Here is a 21,004-nt window from a genome sequence, read left to right as displayed (position 1 = left end):
CTGGTAACACTGGTCTCTACCTAGCCTGGTAACACTGGTCTCTACCTGATACTACCTAGCCTGGTAACACTGGTCTCTACCTGATACTACCTAGCCTGGTAACACTGGTCTCTACCTGATACTATCTAGCCTGGTAACACTGGTCTCACTACCTAGCCTGGTAACACTGGTCTCTACCTGATACTACCTAGCCTGGTAACACTGGTCTCTACCTGATACTACCTAGCCTGGTAACACTGGTCTCTACCTGATACTACCTAGCCTGGTAACACTGGTCTCTACCTGATACTACCTAGCCTGGTAACACTTGGTCTCTACCTGATACTACCTAGCCTGGTAACACTGGTCTCACTACCTAGCCTGGTAACACTGGTCTCACTACCTAGCCTGGTAACACTGGTCTCTACCTGATACTACCTAGACTGGTAACACTGGTCTCTACCTGATACTACCTAGACTGGTAACACTGGTCTCTACCTAGCCTGGTAACACTGGTCTCTACCTGATACTACCTAGCCTGGTAACACTGGTCTCTACCTGCTACTACCTAGCCTGGTAACACTGGTCTCTACCTAGCCTGGTAACACTGGTCTCTACCTGATACTACCTAGCCTGGTAACACTGGTCTCTAGCCTGGACCTGGCCACTACCTAGCCTGGTAACACTGGTCTCTACCTGATACTATCTAGCCTGGTAACACTGGTCTCACTACCTAGCCTGGTAACACTGGTCTCTACCTGATACTACCTAGCCTGGTAACACTGGTCTCTACCTGATACTACCTAGCCTGGTAACACTGGTCTCTACCTGATACTACCTAGCCTGGTAACACTGGTCTCTACCTGATACTACCTAGCCTGGTAACACTGGTCTCTACCTGATACTACCTAGCCTGGTAACACTGGTCTCACTACCTAGCCTGGTAACACTGGTCTCACTACCTAGCCTGGTAACACTGGTCTCTACCTGATACTACCTAGACTGGTAACACTGGTCTCTACCTGATACTACCTAGCCTGGTAACACTGGTCTCTACCTAGCCTGGTAACACTGGTCTCTACCTGATACTACCTAGCCTGGTAACACTGGTCTCTACCTGCTACTACCTAGCCTGGTAACACTGGTCTCTACCTAGCCTGGTAACACTGGTCTCTACCTGATACTACCTAGCCTGGTAACACTGGTCTCTACCTGATACTACCTAGCCTGGTAACACTGGTCTCTACCTGATACTATCTAGCCTGGTAACACTGGTCTCACTACCTAGCCTGGTAACACTGGTCTCTACCTGATACTACCTAGCCTGGTAACACTGGTCTCTACCTGATACTACCTAGCCTGGTAACACTGGTCTCTACCTGATACTACCTAGCCTGGTAACACTGGTCTCTACCTGATACTACCTAGCCTGGTAACACTTGGTCTCTACCTGATACTACCTAGCCTGGTAACACTGGTCTCACTACCTAGCCTGGTAACACTGGTCTCACTACCTAGCCTGGTAACACTGGTCTCTACCTGATACTACCTAGACTGGTAACACTGGTCTCTACCTGATACTACCTAGACTGGTAACACTGGTCTCTACCTAGCCTGGTAACACTGGTCTCTACCTGATACTACCTAGCCTGGTAACACTGGTCTCTACCTGATACTACCTAGCCTGGTAACACTGGTCTCTACCTGATACTATCTTGCCTGGTAACACTGGTCTCTACCTGATACTACCTAGCCTGGTAACACTGGTCTCTAACTGACACTACCTAGCCTGGTAACACTGGTCTCTACCTGACACTACCTAGCCTGGTAACACTGGTCTCTACCTGACACTACCTAGCCTGGTAACACTGGTCTCTACCTGACACTACCTAGCCTGGTAACACTGGTCTCTACCTGATACTACCTAGCCTGGTAACACTGGTCTCTACCTGGGACTATCTAGCCTGGTAACACTGGTCTCTACCTGATACTACCTAGCCTGGTAACACTGGTCTCTACCTGATACTACCTAGCCTGGTAAAACTGGTCTCTACCTGATACTACCTAGCCTGGTAACACTGGTCTCACTACCTAGCCTGGTAACACTGGTCTCTACCTGATACTACCTAGCCTGGTAACACTGGTCTCTACCTGATACTACCTAGACTGGTAACACTGGTCTCTACCTGATAGTACCTAGCCTGGAAACACTGGTCTCTCCCTGATACTACCTAGCCTGGAAACACTGGTCTCTACCTGATACTACCTAGCCTGGTAACACTGGTCTCTACCTGATACTACCTAGCCTGGTAACACTGGTCTCTACCTGATACTACCTAGCCTGGTAACACTGGTCTCTACCTAGCCTGGTAACACTGGTCTCTACCTGATACTACCTAGCCTGGTAACATTGGTCTCTACCTGATACTTCCTAGCCTGGTAACACTGGTCTCTATCCGATACTACCTAGCCTGGTAACACTGGTCTCTACCTGATACTACCTAGCCTGGTAACACTGGTCTCTACCTGATACTACCTAGCCTGGTAACACTGGTCTCTACCTGATACTACCTAGCCTGGTAACACTGGTCTCTACCTGATACTACCAAGCCTGGTAACACAGGTCTCTACCTGACACTACCTAGCCTGGTAACACTGGTCTCTACCTGATACTACCTAGCCTGGTAACACTGGTCACTACCTAGCCTGGTAACACTGGTCTCTACCTGATACTACCTAGCCTGGTAACACTGGTCTCACTACCTAGCCTGGTAACACTGGTCTCACTACCTAGCCTGGTAACACTGGTCTCTACCTGATACTACCTAGACTGGTAACACTGGTCTCTACCTGATACTACCTAGACTGGTAACACTGGTCTCTACCTAGCCTGGTAACACTGGTCTCTACCTGATACTACCTAGCCTGGTAACACTGGTCTCTACCTGATACTACCTAGCCTGGTAACACTGGTCTCTACCTGTTACTATCTTGCCTGGTAACACTGGTCTCTACCTGCTACTACCTAGCCTGGTAACACTGGTCTCTACCTAGCCTGGTAACACTGGTCTCTACCTGATACTACCTAGCCTGGTAACACTGGTCTCTACCTGATACTACCTAGCCTGGTAACACTGGTCTCTACCTGATACTATCTAGCCTGGTAACACTGGTCTCACTACCTAGCCTGGTAACACTGGTCTCTACCTGATACTACCTAGCCTGGTAACACTGGTCTCTACCTGATACTACCTAGCCTGGTAACACTGGTCTCTACCTGATACTACCTAGCCTGGTAACACTGGTCTCTACCTGATACTACCTAGCCTGGTAACACTGGTCTCACTACCTAGCCTGGTAACACTGGTCTCACTACCTAGCCTGGTAACACTTGTCTCTACCTGATACTACCTAGACTGGTAACACTGGTCTCTACCTGATACTACCTAGACTGGTAACACTGGTCTCTACCTAGCCTGGTAACACTGGTCTCTACCTGATACTACCTAGCCTGGTAACACTGGTCTCTACCTGATACTACCTAGCCTGGTAACACTGGTCTCTACCTGATACTATCTTGCCTGGTAACACTGGTCTCTACCTGATACTACCTAGCCTGGTAACACTGGTCTCTAACTGACACTACCTAGCCTGGTAACACTGGTCTCTACCTGACACTACCTAGCCTGGTAACACTGGTCTCTACCTGACACTACCTAGCCTGGTAACACTGGTCTCTACCTGACACTACCTAGCCTGGTAACACTGGTCTCTACCTGATACTACCTAGCCTGGTAACACTGGTCTCTACCTGGTACTATCTAGCCTGGTAACACTGGTCTCTACCTGATACTACCTAGCCTGGTAACACTGGTCTCTACCTGATACTACCTAGCCTGGTAAAACTGGTCTCTACCTGATACTACCTAGCCTGGTAACACTGGTCTCACTACCTAGCCTGGTAACACTGGTCTCTACCTGATACTACCTAGCCTGGTAACACTGGTCTCTACCTGATACTACCTAGACTGGTAACACTGGTCTCTACCTGATAGTACCTAGCCTGGAAACACTGGTCTCTCCCTGATACTACCTAGCCTGGAAACACTGGTCTCTACCTGATACTACCTAGCCTGGTAACACTGGTCTCTACCTGATACTACCTAGCCTGGTAACACTGGTCTCTACCTGATACTACCTAGCCTGGTAACACTGGTCTCTACCTAGCCTGGTAACACTGGTCTCTACCTGATACTACCTAGCCTGGTAACATTGGTCTCTACCTGATACTTCCTAGCCTGGTAACACTGGTCTCTATCTGATACTACCTAGCCTGGTAACACTGGTCTCTACCTGATACTACCTAGCCTGGTAACACTGGTCTCTAAATGATACTACCTAGCCTGGTAACACTGGTCTCTACCTGATACTACCTAGCCTGGTAACACTGGTCTCTACCTGATACTACCTAGCCTGGTAACACTGGTCTCTACCTGATACTACCTAGCCTGGTAACACTGGTCTCACTACCTAGCCTGGTAACACTGGTCTCACTACCTAGCCTGGTAACACTGGTCTCTACCTGATACTACCTAGACTGGTAACACTGGTCTCTACCTGATACTACCTAGACTGGTAACACTGGTCTCTACCTAGCCTGGTAACACTGGTCTCTACCTGATACTACCTAGCCTGGTAACACTGGTCTCTACCTGATACTACCTAGCCTGGTAACACTGGTCTCTACCTGATACTATCTAGCCTGGTAACACTGGTCTCACTACCTAGCCTGGTAACACTGGTCTCTACCTGATACTACCTAGCCTGGTAACACTGGTCTCTACCTGATACTACCTAGCCTGGTAACACTGGTCTCTACCTGATACTACCTAGCCTGGTAACACTGGTCTCTACCTGATACTACCTAGCCTGGTAACACTTGGTCTCTACCTGATACTACCTAGCCTGGTAACACTGGTCTCACTACCTAGCCTGGTAACACTGGTCTCACTACCTAGCCTGGTAACACTGGTCTCTACCTGATACTACCTAGACTGGTAACACTGGTCTCTACCTGATACTACCTAGACTGGTAACACTGGTCTCTACCTAGCCTGGTAACACTGGTCTCTACCTGATACTACCTAGCCTGGTAACACTGGTCTCTACCTGATACTACCTAGCCTGGTAACACTGGTCTCTACCTGATACTATCTTGCCTGGTAACACTGGTCTCTACCTGATACTACCTAGCCTGGTAACACTGGTCTCTAACTGACACTACCTAGCCTGGTAACACTGGTCTCTACCTGACACTACCTAGCCTGGTAACACTGGTCTCTACCTGACACTACCTAGCCTGGTAACACTGGTCTCTACCTGACACTACCTAGCCTGGTAACACTGGTCTCTACCTGATACTACCTAGCCTGGTAACACTGGTCTCTACCTGGTACTATCTAGCCTGGTAACACTGGTCTCTACCTGATACTACCTAGCCTGGTAACACTGGTCTCTACCTGATACTACCTAGCCTGGTAAAACTGGTCTCTACCTGATACTACCTAGCCTGGTAACACTGGTCTCACTACCTAGCCTGGTAACACTGGTCTCTACCTGATACTACCTAGCCTGGTAACACTGGTCTCTACCTGATACTACCTAGACTGGTAACACTGGTCTCTACCTGATAGTACCTAGCCTGGAAACACTGGTCTCTCCCTGATACTACCTAGCCTGGAAACACTGGTCTCTACCTGATACTACCTAGCCTGGTAACACTGGTCTCTACCTGATACTACCTAGCCTGGTAACACTGGTCTCTACCTGATACTACCTAGCCTGGTAACACTGGTCTCTACCTAGCCTGGTAACACTGGTCTCTACCTGATACTACCTAGCCTGGTAACATTGGTCTCTACCTGATACTTCCTAGCCTGGTAACACTGGTCTCTATCTGATACTACCTAGCCTGGTAACACTGGTCTCTACCTGATACTACCTAGCCTGGTAACACTGGTCTCTAAATGATACTACCTAGCCTGGTAACACTGGTCTCTACCTGATACTACCTAGCCTGGTAACACTGGTCTCTACCTGATACTACCTAGCCTGGTAACACTGGTCTCTACCTGATACTACCTAGCCTGGTAACACTGGTCTCACTACCTAGCCTGGTAACACTGGTCTCACTACCTAGCCTGGTAACACTGGTCTCTACCTGATACTACCTAGACTGGTAACACTGGTCTCTACCTGATACTACCTAGACTGGTAACACTGGTCTCTACCTAGCCTGGTAACACTGGTCTCTACCTGATACTACCTAGCCTGGTAACACTGGTCTCTACCTGATACTACCTAGCCTGGTAACACTGGTCTCTACCTGATACTACCTAGCCTGGTAACACTGGTCTCTACCTGATACTACCTAGCCTGGTAACACTGGTCTCTACCTGATACTACCTAGCCTGGTAACACTGGTCTCTACCTGATACTATCTAGCCTGGTAACACTGGTCTCACTACCTAGCCTGGTAACACTGGTCTCTACCTGATACTACCTAGCCTGGTAACACTGGTCTCTACCTGATACTACCTAGCCTGGTAACACTGGTCTCTACCTGATACTACCTAGCCTGGTAACACTGGTCTCTACCTGATACTACCTAGCCTGGTAACACTTGGTCTCTACCTGATACTACCTAGCCTGGTAACACTGGTCTCACTACCTAGCCTGGTAACACTGGTCTCACTACCTAGCCTGGTAACACTGGTCTCTACCTGATACTACCTAGACTGGTAACACTGGTCTCTACCTGATACTACCTAGACTGGTAACACTGGTCTCTACCTAGCCTGGTAACACTGGTCTCTACCTGATACTACCTAGCCTGGTAACACTGGTCTCTACCTGATACTACCTAGCCTGGTAACACTGGTCTCTACCTGATACTATCTTGCCTGGTAACACTGGTCTCTACCTGATACTACCTAGCCTGGTAACACTGGTCTCTAACTGACACTACCTAGCCTGGTAACACTGGTCTCTACCTGACACTACCTAGCCTGGTAACACTGGTCTCTACCTGACACTACCTAGCCTGGTAACACTGGTCTCTACCTGACACTACCTAGCCTGGTAACACTGGTCTCTACCTGATACTACCTAGCCTGGTAACACTGGTCTCTACCTGGTACTATCTAGCCTGGTAACACTGGTCTCTACCTGATACTACCTAGCCTGGTAACACTGGTCTCTACCTGATACTACCTAGCCTGGTAAAACTGGTCTCTACCTGATACTACCTAGCCTGGTAACACTGGTCTCACTACCTAGCCTGGTAACACTGGTCTCTACCTGATACTACCTAGCCTGGTAACACTGGTCTCTACCTGATACTACCTAGCCTGGTAACACTGGTCTCTACCTGATACTACCTAGCCTGGTAACACTGGGCTCTACCTGATACTACCTAGCCTGGTAACACTGGTCTCACTACCTAGCCTGGTAACACTGGTCTCTAAATGATACTACCTAGCCTGGTAACACTGGTCTCTACCTGATACTACCTAGCCTGGTAACACTGGTCTCTACCTGATACTACCAAGCCTGGTAACACAGGTCTCTACCTGACACTACCTAGCCTGGTAACACTGGTCTCTACCTGACACTACCTAGCCTGGTAACACTGGTCTCTACCTGACACTACCTAGCCTGGTAACACTGGTCTCTACCTGATACTACCTAGCCTGGTAACACTGGTCACTACCTAGCCTGGTAACACTGGTCTCTACCTGATACTACCTAGACTGGTAACACTGGTCTCTACCTGATACTACCTAGACTGGTAACACTGGTCTCTACCTAGCCTGGTAACACTGGTCTCTACCTGATACTACCTAGCCTGGTAACACTGGTCTCTACCTTATACTACCTAGCCTGGTAACACTGGTCTCTACCTGTTACTATCTTGCCTGGTAACACTGGTCTCTACCTGATACTACCTAGCCTGGTAACACTGGTCTCTACCTGACACTACCTAGCCTGGTAACACTGGTCTCTACCTGACACTACCTAGCCTGGTAACACTGGTCTCTACCTGACACTACCTAGCCTGGTAACACTGGTCTCTACCTGACACTACCTAGCCTGGTAACTCTGGTCTCTACCTGATACTACCTAGCCTGGTAACACTGGTCTCTACCTGGTACTATCTAGCCTGGTAACACTGGTCTCTACCTGATACTACCTAGCCTGGTAACACTGGTCTCTACCTGATACTACCTAGCCTGGTAACACTGGTCTCTACCTAGCCTGGTAACACTGGTCTCTACCTGATACTACCTAGCCTGGTAACACAGGTCTCTACCTGACACTACCTAGCCTGGTAACACTGGTCTCTACCTGACACTACCTAGCCTGGTAACACTGGTCTCTACCTGACACTACCTAGCCTGGTAACACTGGTCTCTACCTGATACTACCTAGCCTGGTAACACTGGTCTCTACCTAGCCTGGTAACACTGGTCTCTACCTGATACTACCTAGCCTGGTAACACTGGTCTCTACCTGATACTACCTAGCCTGGTAACACTGGTCTCTACCTAGCCTGGTAACACTGGTCTCTACCTGATACTACCTAGCCTGGTAACACTGGTCTCTACCTGATACTCCCTTGCCTGGTAACACTGGTCTCTACCTGATACTACCTAGCCTGGTAACACTGGTCTCTACCTGATACTACCTAGACTGGTAACACTGGTCTCTACCTGATACTTCCTAGCCTGGTAACACTGGTCTCTACCTGATACTTCCTAGCCTGGTAACACTGGTCTCTACCTGATACTACCTAGCCTGGTAACACTGGTCTCTACCTGATACTACCTAGCCTGGTAACACTGGTCTCTACCTGATACTACCTAGCCTGGTAACACTGGTAACACTGGTCTCAACCTGACACTACCTAGCCTGGTAACACTGGTCTCTACCTGATACTACCTAGCCTGGTAACACTGGTCTCTACCTGATACTACCTAGCCTGGTAACACTTGGTCTCTACCTGATACTACCTAGCCTGGTAACACTGGTCTCACTACCTAGCCTGGTAACACTGGTCTCACTACCTAGCCTGGTAACACTGGTCTCTACCTGATACTACCTAGACTGGTAACACTGGTCTCTACCTGATACTACCTAGACTGGTAACACTGGTCTCTACCTAGCCTGGTAACACTGGTCTCTACCTGATACTACCTAGCCTGGTAACACTGGTCTCTACCTGATACTACCTAGCCTGGTAACACTGGTCTCTACCTGATACTATCTTGCCTGGTAACACTGGTCTCTACCTGATACTACCTAGCCTGGTAACACTGGTCTCTAACTGACACTACCTAGCCTGGTAACACTGGTCTCTACCTGACACTACCTAGCCTGGTAACACTGGTCTCTACCTGACACTACCTAGCCTGGTAACACTGGTCTCTACCTGACACTACCTAGCCTGGTAACACTGGTCTCTACCTGATACTACCTAGCCTGGTAACACTGGTCTCTACCTGGTACTATCTAGCCTGGTAACACTGGTCTCTACCTGATACTACCTAGCCTGGTAACACTGGTCTCTACCTGATACTACCTAGCCTGGTAAAACTGGTCTCTACCTGATACTACCTAGCCTGGTAACACTGGTCTCACTACCTAGCCTGGTAACACTGGTCTCTACCTGATACTACCTAGCCTGGTAACACTGGTCTCTACCTGATACTACCTAGCCTGGTAACACTGGTCTCTACCTGATACTACCTAGCCTGGTAACACTGGGCTCTACCTGATACTACCTAGCCTGGTAACACTGGTCTCACTACCTAGCCTGGTAACACTGGTCTCTAAATGATACTACCTAGCCTGGTAACACTGGTCTCTACCTGATACTACCTAGCCTGGTAACACTGGTCTCTACCTGATACTACCAAGCCTGGTAACACAGGTCTCTACCTGACACTACCTAGCCTGGTAACACTGGTCTCTACCTGACACTACCTAGCATGGTAACACTGGTCTCTACCTGACACTACCTAGCCTGGTAACACTGGTCTCTACCTGATACTACCTAGCCTGGTAACACTGGTCACTACCTAGCCTGGTAACACTGGTCTCTACCTGATACTACCTAGACTGGTAACACTGGTCTCTACCTGATACTACCTAGACTGGTAACACTGGTCTCTACCTAGCCTGGTAACACTGGTCTCTACCTGATACTACCTAGCCTGGTAACACTGGTCTCTACCTTATACTACCTAGCCTGGTAACACTGGTCTCTACCTGTTACTATCTTGCCTGGTAACACTGGTCTCTACCTGATACTACCTAGCCTGGTAACACTGGTCTCTACCTGACACTACCTAGCCTGGTAACACTGGTCTCTACCTGACACTACCTAGCCTGGTAACACTGGTCTCTACCTGACACTACCTAGCCTGGTAACACTGGTCTCTACCTGACACTACCTAGCCTGGTAACTCTGGTCTCTACCTGATACTACCTAGCCTGGTAACACTGGTCTCTACCTGGTACTATCTAGCCTGGTAACACTGGTCTCTACCTGATACTACCTAGCCTGGTAACACTGGTCTCTACCTGATACTACCTAGCCTGGTAACACTGGTCTCTACCTAGCCTGGTAACACTGGTCTCTACCTGATACTACCTAGCCTGGTAACACAGGTCTCTACCTGACACTACCTAGCCTGGTAACACTGGTCTCTACCTGACACTACCTAGCCTGGTAACACTGGTCTCTACCTGACACTACCTAGCCTGGTAACACTGGTCTCTACCTGATACTACCTAGCCTGGTAACACTGGTCTCTACCTAGCCTGGTAACACTGGTCTCTACCTGATACTACCTAGCCTGGTAACACTGGTCTCTACCTGATACTACCTAGCCTGGTAACACTGGTCTCTACCTAGCCTGGTAACACTGGTCTCTACCTGATACTACCTAGCCTGGTAACACTGGTCTCTACCTGATACTCCCTTGCCTGGTAACACTGGTCTCTACCTGATACTACCTAGCCTGGTAACACTGGTCTCTACCTGATACTACCTAGACTGGTAACACTGGTCTCTACCTGATACTTCCTAGCCTGGTAACACTGGTCTCTACCTGATACTTCCTAGCCTGGTAACACTGGTCTCTACCTGATACTACCTAGCCTGGTAACACTGGTCTCTACCTGATACTACCTAGCCTGGTAACACTGGTCTCTACCTGATACTACCTAGCCTGGTAACACTGGTAACACTGGTCTCAACCTGACACTACCTAGCCTGGTAACACTGGTCTCTACCTGATACTACCTAGCCTGGTAACACTGGTCTCTACCTGATACTACCTAGCCTGGTAACACTGGTCTCTACCTGATACTACCTAGCCTGGTAACACTGGTCTCTACCTAGCCTGGTAACACTGGTCTCTACCTGATACTACCTAGCCTGGTAACACTGGTCTCTACCTGATACTCCCTTGCCTGGTAACACTGGTCTCTACCTGATACTACCTAGCCTGGTAACACTGGTCTCTACCTGATACTACCTAGACTGGTAACACTGGTCTCTACCTGATACTTCCTAGCCTGGTAACACTGGTCTCTACCTGATACTTCCTAGCCTGGTAACACTGGTCTCTACCTGATACTACCTAGCCTGGTAACACTGGTCTCTACCTGATACTACCTAGCCTGGTAACACTGGTCTCTACCTGATACTACCTAGCCTGGTAACACTGGTAACACTGGTCTCAACCTGACACTACCTAGCCTGGTAACACTGGTCTCTACCTGATACTACCTAGCCTGGTAACACTGGTCTCTACCTGATACTACCTAGCCTGGTAACACTTGGTCTCTACCTGATACTACCTAGCCTGGTAACACTGGTCTCACTACCTAGCCTGGTAACACTGGTCTCACTACCTAGCCTGGTAACACTGGTCTCTACCTGATACTACCTAGACTGGTAACACTGGTCTCTACCTGATACTACCTAGACTGGTAACACTGGTCTCTACCTAGCCTGGTAACACTGGTCTCTACCTGATACTACCTAGCCTGGTAACACTGGTCTCTACCTGATACTACCTAGCCTGGTAACACTGGTCTCTACCTGATACTATCTTGCCTGGTAACACTGGTCTCTACCTGATACTACCTAGCCTGGTAACACTGGTCTCTAACTGACACTACCTAGCCTGGTAACACTGGTCTCTACCTGACACTACCTAGCCTGGTAACACTGGTCTCTACCTGACACTACCTAGCCTGGTAACACTGGTCTCTACCTGACACTACCTAGCCTGGTAACACTGGTCTCTACCTGATACTACCTAGCCTGGTAACACTGGTCTCTACCTGGTACTATCTAGCCTGGTAACACTGGTCTCTACCTGATACTACCTAGCCTGGTAACACTGGTCTCTACCTGATACTACCTAGCCTGGTAAAACTGGTCTCTACCTGATACTACCTAGCCTGGTAACACTGGTCTCACTACCTAGCCTGGTAACACTGGTCTCTACCTGATACTACCTAGCCTGGTAACACTGGTCTCTACCTGATACTACCTAGCCTGGTAACACTGGTCTCTACCTGATACTACCTAGCCTGGTAACACTGGGCTCTACCTGATACTACCTAGCCTGGTAACACTGGTCTCACTACCTAGCCTGGTAACACTGGTCTCTAAATGATACTACCTAGCCTGGTAACACTGGTCTCTACCTGATACTACCTAGCCTGGTAACACTGGTCTCTACCTGATACTACCAAGCCTGGTAACACAGGTCTCTACCTGACACTACCTAGCCTGGTAACACTGGTCTCTACCTGACACTACCTAGCCTGGTAACACTGGTCTCTACCTGACACTACCTAGCCTGGTAACACTGGTCTCTACCTGATACTACCTAGCCTGGTAACACTGGTCACTACCTAGCCTGGTAACACTGGTCTCTACCTGATACTACCTAGACTGGTAACACTGGTCTCTACCTGATACTACCTAGACTGGTAACACTGGTCTCTACCTAGCCTGGTAACACTGGTCTCTACCTGATACTACCTAGCCTGGTAACACTGGTCTCTACCTTATACTACCTAGCCTGGTAACACTGGTCTCTACCTGTTACTATCTTGCCTGGTAACACTGGTCTCTACCTGATACTACCTAGCCTGGTAACACTGGTCTCTACCTGACACTACCTAGCCTGGTAACACTGGTCTCTACCTGACACTACCTAGCCTGGTAACACTGGTCTCTACCTGACACTACCTAGCCTGGTAACACTGGTCTCTACCTGACACTACCTAGCCTGGTAACTCTGGTCTCTACCTGATACTACCTAGCCTGGTAACACTGGTCTCTACCTGGTACTATCTAGCCTGGTAACACTGGTCTCTACCTGATACTACCTAGCCTGGTAACACTGGTCTCTACCTGATACTACCTAGCCTGGTAACACTGGTCTCTACCTAGCCTGGTAACACTGGTCTCTACCTGATACTACCTAGCCTGGTAACACAGGTCTCTACCTGACACTACCTAGCCTGGTAACACTGGTCTCTACCTGACACTACCTAGCCTGGTAACACTGGTCTCTACCTGACACTACCTAGCCTGGTAACACTGGTCTCTACCTGATACTACCTAGCCTGGTAACACTGGTCTCTACCTAGCCTGGTAACACTGGTCTCTACCTGATACTACCTAGCCTGGTAACACTGGTCTCTACCTGATACTACCTAGCCTGGTAACACTGGTCTCTACCTAGCCTGGTAACACTGGTCTCTACCTGATACTACCTAGCCTGGTAACACTGGTCTCTACCTGATACTCCCTTGCCTGGTAACACTGGTCTCTACCTGATACTACCTAGCCTGGTAACACTGGTCTCTACCTGATACTACCTAGACTGGTAACACTGGTCTCTACCTGATACTTCCTAGCCTGGTAACACTGGTCTCTACCTGATACTTCCTAGCCTGGTAACACTGGTCTCTACCTGATACTACCTAGCCTGGTAACACTGGTCTCTACCTGATACTACCTAGCCTGGTAACACTGGTCTCTACCTGATACTACCTAGCCTGGTAACACTGGTAACACTGGTCTCAACCTGACACTACCTAGCCTGGTAACACTGGTCTCTACCTGATACTACCTAGCCTGGTAACACTGGTCTCTACCTGATACTACCTAGCCTGGTAACACTGGTCTCTACCTGATACTACCTAGCCTGGTAACACTGGGCTCTACCTGATACTACCTAGCCTGGTAACACTGGTCTCTATCTGATACTACCTAGCCTGGTAACACTTGTCTCTATCTGATACTACCTAGCCTGGTAACACTGGTCTCTACCTGATACTACCTAGCCTGGTAACACTGGTCTCTACCTGATACTACCTAGCCTGGTAACACTGGTCTCTACCTAGCCTGGTAACACTGGTCTCTACCTGATACTTCCTAGCCTGGTAACACTGGTCTCTACCTGATACTACCTAGCCTGGTAACACTGGTCTCTACCTGATACTACCTAGCCTGGTAACACTGGTCTCTACCTGATACTACCTAGCCTGGTAACACTGGGCTCTACCTGATACTACCTAGCCTGGTAACACTGGTCTCTACCTGATACTACCTAGCCTGGTAACACTGGTCTCTACCTGATACTACCTAGCCTGGTAACACTGGTCTCTACCTGACACTACCTAGCCTGGTAACACTGGTCTCTACCTGATACTACCTAGCCTGGTAACACTGGTCACTACCTGATACTACCTAGCCTCACAGCTCCCTGAAACTACCTAGCCTCACAGGTCCCTGACACTACCTAGCCTCACAGCTCCCTGATACTACCTAGCCTCACAGCTCCCTGATACTACCTAGCCTCACAGCTCCCTGAAACTACCTAGCCTCATAGCTACCTAGCCTCACAGCTCCCTGATACTACCTAGCCTCACAGCTCCCTGAAACTACCTACCCTCACAGCTCCCTGACACTACCTAGCCTCATAGCTCCCTGACACTACCTAGCCTCACAGCTCCCTGACACTACCTAGCCTCACAGCTCCCTGACACTACCTAGCCTCACAGCTCCCTGACACTACCTAGCCTCACAGCTCCCTGATACTACCTAGCCTCACAGCTCCCTAGCCTCACAGCTCCCTGAAAATACCTAGCCTCACAGCTCCCTGAAACTACCTAGCCTCACAGCTCCCTGATACTACCTAGCCTCACAGCTCCCTGATAATGCCTAGCCTCACAGCTCCCTGACACTACCTAGCCTCACAGCTCCCTGACACTACCTAGCCTCACAGCTCCCTGACACTACCTAGCCTCACAGCTCCCTGAAACTACCTAGCCTCACAGCTACGTAGCCTCACAGCTCCCTGAAACTACCTAGCCTCACAGCTACCTAGCCTCACAGCTCCCTGAAACTGCCTAGCCTCACAGCTCCCTGATACTACCTAGCCTCACAGCTCCCTGATACTGCCTCGCCTCACAGCTACCTGACACTACCTAGCCTCACAGCTCCCTGACACTACCTAGCCTCACAGCTATGTAGCCTCACAGCTCCCTGATACTACCTAGCCTCACAGCTCCCTGACACTACCTAGCCTCACAGCTATGTAGCCTCACAGCTCCCTGATACTACCTAGCCTCACAGCTCCCTGAAACTACCTAGCCTCACAGCTCCCTGACACTACCTAGCCTCACAGCTCCCTGAAACTACCTAGCCTCACAGCTACGTAGCCTCACAGCTCCCTGAAACTACCTAGCCTCACAGCTACCTAGCCTCACAGCTCCCTGAAACTGCCTAGCCTCACAGCTCCCTGATACTACCTAGCCTCACAGCTCCCTGATACTGCCTCGCCTCACAGCTACCTGACACTACCTAGCCTCACAGCTCCCTGACACTACCTAGCCTCACAGCTATGTAGCCTCACAGCTCCCTGATACTACCTAGCCTCACAGCTCCCTGACACTACCTAGCCTCACAGCTCCCTGACACTACCTAGCCTCACAGCTCCCTGACACTACCTAGCCTCACAGCTCCCTGACACTACCTAGCCTCACAGCTCCCTGAAACTACCTAGCCTCACAGCTCCCTGAAACTACCTAGCCTCACAGCTCCCTGAAACTACCTAGCCTCACAGCTCCCTGATACTACCTAGCCTCACAGCTACCTAGCCTCACAGCTCCCTAGCCTCACAGCTCCCTGATACTACCTAGCCTCACAGCTCCCTAACCTCACAGCTCCCTGATACTACCTAGCCTCACAGCTCCCTAACCTCACAGCTCCCTAGCCTCACAGCTCCCTGACAATAATACCGGTGCTGTGACCACTAGCCTTCCCCCAGCTGTCTCCACAGACAGCGCCTCTACATAGCTGAGCTGGGGATCTCTCCCTCACTTACCATATTTGTAGGCGCTAGTCCCTCTGTGCAGCATGATCCGCGGGGGGGACCAAAATAGCAGCACAAAATCAACTGGTTTGGATCAGCCCTGCTGGCCTCCCTGTCTGGAATCTGTTCTGCACAAGTCCTATCGTCATATGGTTTATCAGCTCTTTTCTCTATACAATGCAGTCCACAGCCAGCCAGTCAGTCAGCCAGCCAGCCAGCCAGCCAACCGGGTAGTCAACCAGTCAGTCTGCCAGTTAGTCAACCAGTCAGCCAGCCAGTCAGTCAGCGAGCCCTGTTCATCCCGGCTCAGCCACCCACCACTATAGAGAACCAGTCAGCCAGTCAGCCAGCCACTCAGTCAGCGAGCCCCGTCATCCCGTCTCAGCCACCCACCACTATAGAGAACCAGTCAGTCAGCCAGTCAGTCAGCGAGCCCCACTGCTGGACTGGACACGACTGGGCTGGTCTGGTCCCTCAACCCAGTGATGGACTGGACACGACTGGGCTGGTCTGGTCCCTCAACCCACTGCTGGACTGGACACGACTGGGCTGGTAGAAACCCGTGACTGGCAGTATGAACAGCATTCTCCCCAACAGCCGCCAGCCTAATGAATTGAATCAATGCAGTCAGCAGTAATTCATTGTGATATTTTGAAATGCCTCCCTCTCTTTGAGACAGTCTAATTCAAGATGCTAGGCATCGTAAGAAACCAAACCAGCCAAACATTAAATACATGTAATAACTCAATTCCATTATATTGGTAAAGGTCAATACAAATATATTTTTATTAAGGACAGGTGGGGTTTCATTTACAAAATAATTGTATGTATTTAGGAGAAATGTACAGTCAGAGCATCCAACTACTTCAGTAGGAAAAACAACTATCTATTATAATGTGTTCCATTGTTTACTGGGCTTTTACTAGTTGACCCAGATCAAAAGGTCAAAGAGCAGACTATCATTACCAAGGTCAGAGCAGCCTCTATCATTACCAAGGTCAGAGCAGCCTCTATCATTACCAAGGTCAGAGCAGTCTCTATCACTGTCAAGTTCAGAGTAGCCTCTATCACTGTCAAGGTCAGCGCAGCCTCTATCACTACCAAGGTCAGAGCAGCCTCTATCACTGTCAAGGTCAGAGCAGCCTCTATCACTACCAAGATCAGAGCATCCTCTATCACTACCAAGGTCAGAGCAGCCTCTATCACTACCAAGGTCAGAGCAGCCTCTATCACTGTCAAGGTCAGAGCAGCCTCTATCATTACCAAGGTCAGAGCAGCCTCTATAATTACCAAGGTCAGAGCAGCCTCTATCACTACCAAGGTCAGAGCAGCCTCTATCACTGTCAAGGTCAGAGCAGCCTCTATCATTACCAAGGTCAGAGCAGCCTCTATCATTACCAAGGTCAGAGCAGCCTCTATCACTACCAAGGTCAGAGCAGCCTCTATCACTGTCAAGGTCAGAGCAGCCTCTATCACTACCAAAGTCAGAGCAGCCTCTATCATTACCAAGGTCAGGGCAGCCTCTATCACTGTCAAGGTCAGAGCAGCCTCTATCATTACCAAGGTCAGAGCAGCCTCTATCATTACCAAGGTCAGAGCAGCCTCTATCACTACCAAGGTCAGAGCAGCCTCTATCATTACCAAGGTCAGAGTAGCCTCTATCACTACCAAGATCAGAGTAGCCTCTATCACTACCAAGGTCAGAGCATCTTCTATCACTGTCAAGTTCAGAGCAGCCTCTATCACTGTCAAGGTCAGAGCAGCCTCTATCACTACCAAGGTCAGAGCAGCCTCTATCACTGTCAAGGTCAAAGCAGCCTCTATCACTGTCAAGGTCAGAGCAGCCTCTATCACTGTCAAGGTCAGAGCAGCATCTATCACTACCAAGATCAGAGCAGCCTCTATCACTACCAAGGTCAGAGCAGCCTCTATCACTACCAAGGTCAGAGCAGCCTCTATCACTGTCAAGGTCAGAGCAGCCTCTATCATTACCAAGGTCAGAGCAGCCTCTATAATTACCAAGGTCAGAGCAGCCTCTATCACTACCAAGGTCAGAGCAGCCTCTATCACTGTCAAGGTCAGAGTAGCCTCTATCATTACCAAGGTCAGAGCAGCCTCTATCATTACCAAGGTCAGAGCAGTCTCTATCACTACCAAGGTCAGAGCAGCCTCTATCACTGTCAAGGTCAGAGCAGCCTCTATCACTACCAAAGTCAGGGCAGCCTCTATCATTACCAAGGTCAGAGCAGCCTCTATCACTGTCAAGGTCAGAGCAGCCTCTATCATTACCAAGGTCAGAGCAGCCTCTATCATTACCAAGGTCAGAGCAGCCTCTATCACTACCAAGGTCAGAGCAGCCTCTATCACTGTCAAGGTCAGAGCAGCCTCTATCACTACCAAGATCAGAGCATCCTCTATCACTACCAAGGTCAGAGCAGCCTCTATCACTACCAAGGTCAGAGCAGCCTCTATCACTGTCAAGGTCAGAGCAGCCTCTATCATTACCAAGGTCAGAGCAGCCTCTATAATTACCAAGGTCAGAGCAGCCTCTATCACTACCAAGGTCAGAGCAGCCTCTATCACTGTCAAGGTCAGAGCAGCCTCTATCATTACCAAGGTCAGAGCAGCCTCTATCATTACCAAGGTCAGAGCAGCCTCTATCACTACCAAGGTCAGAGCAGCCTCTATCACTGTCAAGGTCAGAGCAGCCTCTATCACTACCAAAGTCAGAGCAGCCTCTATCATTACCAAGGTCAGGGCAGCCTCTATCACTGTCAAGGTCAGAGCAGCCTCTATCATTACCAAGGTCAGAGCAGCCTCTATCATTACCAAGATCAGAGTAGCCTCTATCACTACCAAGGTCAGAGCATCTTCTATCACTGTCAAGTTCAGAGCAGCCTCTATCACTGTCAAGGTCAGAGCAGCCTCTATCACTACCAAGGTCAGAGCAGCCTCTATCACTGTCAAGGTCAAAGCAGCCTCTATCACTGTCAAGGTCAGAGCAGCCTCTATCACTGTCAAGGTCAGAGCAGCATCTATCACTACCAAGATCAGAGCAGCCTCTATCACTACCAAGGTCAGAGCAGCCTCTATCACTACCAAGGTCAGAGCAGCCTCTATCACTGTCAAGGTCAGAGCAGCCTCTATCATTACCAAGGTCAGAGCAGCCTCTATAATTACCAAGGTCAGAGCAGCCTCTATCACTACCAAGGTCAGAGCAGCCTCTATCACTGTCAAGGTCAGAGTAGCCTCTATCATTACCAAGGTCAGAGCAGCCTCTATCACTACCAAGGTCAGAGCAGCCTCTATCACTACCAAGGTCAGAGCAGCCTCTATCACTGTCAAGGTCAGAGCAGCCTCTATCACTACCAAAGTCAGGGCAGCCTCTATCATTACCAAGGTCAGAGCAGCCTCTATCACTGTCAAGGTCAGAGCAGCCTCTATCATTACCAAGGTCAGAGCAGCCTCTATCATTACCAAGGTCAGAGCAGCCTCTATCACTACCAAGGTCAGAGCAGCCTCTATCATTACCAAGGTCAGAGTAACCTCTATCACTACCAAGATCAGAGTAGCCTCTATCACTACCGAGGTCAGAGCATCTTCTATCACTGTCAAGGTCAGAGCATCTTCTATCACTACCAAGGTCAGAGCATCTTCTATCACTACCAAGGTCAGAGCATCCTCTATCATTACCAAGGTCAGAGCAGCCTCTTTCACTACCAAGGTCAGAGCAGCCTCTATCACTGTCAAGGTCAGAGCAGCCTCTATCACTGTCAAGGTCAGAGCAGGCTCTATCACTGTCAAGGTCAGAGCAGCCTCTATCACTGTCAAGGTCAGAGCAGCCTCTATCACTGTCAAGGTCAGAGCAGCCTCTATCACTGTCAAGGTCAGAGCAGCCTCTATCACTGTCAAGGTCAGAGCAGCCTCTATCACTACCAAGGTCAGAGCACCCTCTATCATTGCCAAGGTCAGAGCAGCCTCTATCATTACCAAGGTCAGAGCCGCCTCTATCACTACCAAGGTCAGAGCAGCCTCTATCGCTACCAAGGTCAGAGCATCTTCTATCACTGTCAAGGTCAGAGCAGTCTCTATCACTACCAAGGTCAGAGCAGCCTCTATCACTATCAAGGTCAGAGCAGCCTCTATCACTATCAAGGTCAAACTACCCACATGCCAGAGTGTTTCCTAGAATGACTGGACCAGAGAATGTACTAAGTGTTGCAACATGTCTCTGGTTCTATTTATAAAGAGGTTTGGACCACCCTCCTCCGTGTAAAGAAATTCAACTGCAAGCCATCACAGCGCCCACACGTCACACAGGTACGGAGGCGGGACAAATAGCACCCTGTCAAACCAGCAGTGTTCCCTGTCATCGCTCACATTGTGACTGACATGGGCCTGTCCTATCAACAGATCATGGGCCTATCCTATCAACAGATCATGGGCCTGTCCTATCAACAGATCATGGGCCTGTCCTATCAACAGATCATGGGCCTGTCCTATCATGGGTCTGTCCTATCAACAGATCATGGGCCTGTCCTATCAACAGATCA

The 21,004-nt window shown here is 49.5% G+C and overlaps 1 protein-coding gene across 19 annotated transcripts in view; it reads right to left on the bottom strand.

Annotated features, from left to right (window-relative positions):
- The window catches only part of ank3b (ankyrin 3b), a 692,976-nt gene that overhangs the window by 477,695 nt on the left and 194,277 nt on the right, over positions 1 to 21,004 (bottom strand). The gene's annotated exons all lie outside the window — the stretch shown is intronic.

Source organism: Salmo salar, chromosome 18, assembly GCF_965601325.2.
Source record: "Salmo salar chromosome 18, fSalSal1, whole genome shotgun sequence".
NCBI classification, from domain to species: Eukaryota; Metazoa; Chordata; class Actinopteri; order Salmoniformes; family Salmonidae; genus Salmo; species Salmo salar.
Note: the sequence above shows the minus strand (reverse complement) of the source record. Positions and strands in the feature narration are given on the sequence as shown.